Source organism: Peromyscus eremicus, unplaced genomic scaffold, assembly GCF_949786415.1.
Source record: "Peromyscus eremicus unplaced genomic scaffold, PerEre_H2_v1 PerEre#2#unplaced_79, whole genome shotgun sequence".
In the NCBI taxonomy this organism is placed as follows: Eukaryota; Metazoa; Chordata; class Mammalia; order Rodentia; family Cricetidae; genus Peromyscus; species Peromyscus eremicus.
Genome location: NW_026734320.1, coordinates 696,743 through 702,453, shown reverse-complemented (window position 1 = coordinate 702,453; position 5,711 = coordinate 696,743).

Sequence of the window (5,711 nt, the reverse complement as noted above, 5' to 3'; positions counted from 1 at the left end):
AAACAACTCTTGCTCGTAGGACAAGAAACTGCATGTGATTCAACTCCATTTCTGACTGGGAAACAAACACTAGCTCTCCTTAGAAGAAACACACTCTGCTTTTGAGAAAATAGCACTCTTCTACTCTACTGTGTTTCCAATAGGGCCAGAACAGTGAGCTTGCTCAGAACAAAAGAACTGTGCTTCCTACACACACGGGCCATATGTAGTTCAACTCTGCTTAGGAAACTGACAAGAAGAGTAGCTTCTCTTCAGTCCAGTACACTGTACTTGCTGGGAACAGACACGAGTGCTATTTGCACTGTGTATGGCAATGGGAGCGCAATAGTGACTCTCTTTACCAGAAAACAACTCTTGCTCGTAGGACCAAAAACTGCATGTGATTCAACTCCATTTCTGACTGGGAAGCACACACTAGCTCGCCTTAGAAGAAACACACTCTTCTTTTGAGAAAAGACCACTCTTCTACTCTACTGTGTTTCCTAAAGGGCCAGAAGAGTGAGCTTGCTCAGAACAAAAGAACTGTGCTTCCTACACACACAGGCCAATCTAGTTCAACTCTGCTTAAGCAACTGACAAGAACAGTAGCTTCTCTTCAGTCCAGTACACTGTACTTGCTGTGAACAGACGCGAGTGCTATTTGCACTGTGTATGGCAATGGGAGCGCAATAGTGACTCTCCTTACCAGAAAACAACTCTTGCTTGTAGGACCAAAAACTGCATGTGATTCAACTCCATTACTGACTGGGAAACAAACACTAGCTCGCCTTAGAAAAAACACACTCTGCTTTTGAGAAAAGAGCCCTCTTCTACTCTACTGTGTTTCCTATAGGGCCAGAACAGTGATCTTGCTCAGAACAAAAGAACTGTGCTTCCTACACCCACGGGCCATATCTAGTTCAACTCTGCTTAGGAAACTGACAAGAACAGTAGCTTCTCTTCAGTCCAGTACACTGTACTTGCTGGGAACAGACACGAGTGCTATTTGCCCTGTGTAATGCAATGGAAGGGCAATAGTGAATCTCCTAACCAGAAAAAAACTCTTGCTCGTAGGACAAGAAATTGCATGTGATTCAACTCCATTTCTGACTGGGAAACAAACACTAGGTCGCCTTAGAAGAAACACACTCTGCTTTTCAGAAAAGAGCACTCTTCTACTCTACAGTGTTTCCAATAGGGCCAGAAGAGTGAGCTTGCTCAGAACAAAAGAAGTGTGCTTCCTACACACACGGGCCATATCTAGTTCAACTCTGCTTAGGAAACTGACAAGAACAGTAGTTTCTCTTCAGTCCAGTACACTGTACTTGCTGGGAACAGACGCGAGTGCTATTTGCCCTGTGTAAGGCAATGGGAGCACAATAGTGACTCTCCTAACCAGAAAACAACTTTTGCTCATAGGACAAGAAACTGCATGTGATTCAACTCCATTTCTGACTGGGAAACAAACACTAGCACGCCTTAGAAGAAACACACTCTGCTTTTGAGAAAAGATCACTCTTCTTCTCTACTGTGTTTCCTATTAGGCCAGAACAGTGAGCTTGCTCAGAAGAATAGAACTGTGCTTTCTACACACACGGGCCATATCTAGTTCAACTGTGCTTAGGAAACTGACAAGAACAGTAGCTTCTCTTCAGTCCAGTACACTGTACTTGCTGGGAACAGACACGAGTGCTATTTGCCCTGTGTAAGGCAATGGGAGCGCAATAGTGACTCTCCTAACCAGAAAACAACTCTTGCTCGTAGGACAGGAAACTGCATGTGATTCAACTCCATTTCTGACTGGGAAACAAACACTAGCTCGCCTTAGAAGAAACACACTCTGCTTTTGAGAAAAGAGCACTCTTCTACTCTACTGTGTTTCCTAAAAGGCCAGAACAGTGAGCTTGCTCAGACAAAAGAACTGTGCTTCCTACACAAACGGGCCATATCTAGTTCAACTCTGCTTAGGAAACTGACAAGAACAGTAGCTTCTCTTCAGTCCAGTACACTGTACTTGCTGGGAACAGACACGAGTGCTATTTGCCCTGTGTAAGGCAATGGGAGCGCAATAGTGACTCTCCTAACCAGAAAACAACTCTTGCTCGTAGGACAAGAAACTGAATGTGACTCAAATCCATTTCTGACTGGGAAACAAACACTAGCTCGCCTTAGAAGAAACACACTCTGCTTTTGAGAAAAGAGCCCTCTTCTACTCTACTGTGTTTCTATAGGGCCAGAAGAGTGAGCTTGCTCAGAACAAAAGAACTGTGCTTCCTACACCCACGGGCCATATCTAGTTCAACTCTGCTTAGGAAACTGACAAGAACAGTAGCTTCTCTTCAGTCCAGTACACTGTACTTGCTGGGAACAGACGCGAGTGCTATTTGCCCTGTGTAAGGCAATGGGAGCACAATAGTGACTCTCCTAACCAGAAAACAACTCTTGCTCGTAGGACCAGAAACTGCATGTGATTCAACTCCATTTCTGACTGGGAAACAAACACTAGCTCGCCTTAGAAGAAACACACTCTGCTTTTGAGAAAAGATCACTCTTCTTCTCTACTGTGTTTCCTATAGGGCCAGAACAGTGAGCTTGCTCAGAACAAAAGAACTGGGCTTCCTACACACACGGGCCATATCTAGTTCAACTCTGCTTAGGAAACTGACAAGAACAGTAGCTTCTCTTCAGTCCAGTACACTGTACTTGCTGGGAACAGACACGAGTGCTATTTGCCCTGTGTAAGGCAATGGGAGCACAATAGTGACTCTCCTAACCAGAAAACAACTCTTGCTCGTAGGACAAGAAACTGAATGTGATTCAACTCCATTTCTGACTGGGAAACAAACACTAGCTCGCCTTAGAAGAAACACACTCTGCTTTTGAGAAAAGAGCCCTCTTCTACTCTACTGTGTTTCCAATAGGGCCAGAACAGTGAGCTTGCTCAGAACAAAAGAACTGTGCTTCCTACACACACGGGCCATATCTAGTTCAACTCTGCTTAGGAAACTGACAAGAACAGTAGCTTCTCTTCAGTCCAGTACACTGTACTTGCTGTGAAGAGAAGCGAGTGCTGTTTGCACTGTGTATGGCACTGGGAGCACAATAGTGACTCTCCTTAACAGAAAACAACTCTTGCTCATAGGACCAAAAACTGCATGTGATTCAACTCCATTTCTGATAGGGAAACACACACTAGCTCGCCTTACGAGAAATACACTCTGCTTTTGAGAAAAGACCACTCTTCTACTCTACTGTGTTTCCTATAGGGCCAGAACAGTGAGCTTGCTCAGAACAAAAGAACTGTGCTTCCTACAAACACGGGCCATACCTAGTTCAACTCTGCTTAGGAAACTGACAAGAACAGTAGCTTCTCTTCAGTCCAGTACACTGTACTTGCTGGGAACAGACGCGAGTGCTATTTGCACTGTGTATGGCAATGGGAGCACAATAGTGACTCTCCTTACCAGAAAACAACTCTTACTCATAGGACCAAAAACTTCATGTGATTCAACTCCATTTCTGACTGGGAAACAAACACTAGCTCGCCTTACAAGAAACACACTCTGCTTTTGAGAAAAGAGCGCTCTTCTACTCTACTGTGTTTCCTAAAGGGCCAGAACAGTGAGCTTTCTCAGAACAAAAGAACTGTGCTTCCTACACACACGGGCCATATAGTTCAACTCTGCTTAGGAAACTGACAAGAAGAGTAGCTTCTCTTCAGTCCAGTACACTGTACTTGCTGGGAACAGACGCGAGTGCTATTTGCACTGTGTATGGCAATGGGAGCACAATAGTGACTCTCCTTACCAGAAAACAACTCTTGCTCGTAGGACCAAAAACTGCATGTGATTCAACTCCATTTCTGACTGGGAAAAACACACTAGCTCGCCTTTGAAGAAACACACTCTTCTTTTGAGAAAAGACCACTCTTCTACTCTACTGTGTTTCCTAAAGGGCCAGAACAGTGAGCTTGCTCAGAACAAAAGAACTGTGCTTCCTACATACACAGGCCAACCTTGTTCAACTCTGCTTAGGAAACTGACAAGAACAGTAGCTTCTCTTCAGTCCAGTACACTGTACTTGCTGGGAACAGACACGAGTGCTATTTGCACTGTGTATGGCAATGGGAGCGCAATAGTGACTCTCCTTACCAGAAAACAACTCTTGCTCATAGGACAAGAAACTGAATGTGATTCAACTCCATTTCTGACTGGGAAACAAACAGTAGCTCACCTCTCGAGAAACACACTCTGCTTTTGAGAAAAGAGCACTCTTCTACTCTACTGTGTTTCATACAGTGCCAGAAGAGTGAGCTTGCTCAGAACAAAAGAAATGTGCTTCCCACACACACGGGCCATATCTAGTTCAACTCTGATTAGGAAACTGACAAGAACAGTAGCTTCTCTTCAGTCCAGTGCACTGTTCTTGCTGGGAACAGACGCGAGTGCTATTTGCACTGTGTATGGCAATGGGAGCACAATAGTGACTCTTCTTACCAGAAAACAACTCTTGCTCGTAGGACCAAAAACTGCATGTGATTCAACTCTATTACTGACTGGGAAACAAACACTAGCTCGCCTTAGAAGAAACACACTCTGCTTTTGAGAAAAGAGCACTCGTCTACTCTACTGTGTTTCCTAAAAGGCCAGAACAGTGAGCTTGCTCAGACAAAAGAACTGTGCTTCCTACACAAACGGGCCATATCTAGTTCAACTCTGCTTAGGAAACTGACAAGAACAGTAGCTTCTCTTCAGTCCAGTACACTGTACTTGCTGGGAACAGACACGAGTGCTATTTGCCCTGTGTAAGGCAATGGGAGCACAATAGTGACTCTCCTAACCAGAAAACAACTCTTGCTCGTAGGACAAGAAACTGAATGTGATTCAAATCCATTTCTGACTGGGAAACAAACACTAGCTCGCCTTAGAAGAAACACACTCTGCTTTTGAGAAAAGAGCCCTCTTCTACTCTACTGTGTTTCTATAGGGCCAGAACAGTGAGCTTTCTCAGAACAAAAGAACTGTGCTTCCTACACCCACGGGCCATATCTAGTTCAACTCTGCTTAGGAAACTGACAAGAACAGTAGCTTCTCTTCAGTCCAGTACACTGTACTTGCTGGGAACAGACACGAGTGCTATTTGCCCTGTGTAAGGCAATGGAAGGGCAATAGTGAATCTCCTAACCAGAAAACAACTCTTGCTCGTAGGACAAGAAATTGCATGTGATTCAACTCCATTTCTGACTGGGAAACAAACACTAGCTCGCCTTAGAAGAAACACACTCTGCTTTTGAGAAAGAGTACTCTTCTACTCTACAGTGTTTCCAATAGGGCCAGAACAGTGAGCTTGCTCAGAACAAAAGAAGTGTGCTTCCTACACACACGGGCCATATCTAGTTCAACTCTGCTTAGGCAACTGACAAGAACAGTAGCTTCTCTTCAGTCCAGTACACTGTAATTGCTGGGAACATACGCGAGTGCTATTTGCCCTGTGTAAGGCAATGGGAGCACAATAGTGACTCTCCTAACCAGAAAACAACTCTTGCTCGTAGGACCAGAAACTGCATGTGATTCAACTCCATTTCTGACTGGGAAACAAACACTAGCTCGCCTTAGAAGAAACACACTCTGCTTTTGAGAAAAGACCACTCTTCTACTCTACTGTGTTTCCTAAAGGGCCAGAACAGTGAGCTTGCTCAGAACAAAAGAACTGTGCTTCCTACACACACAGGC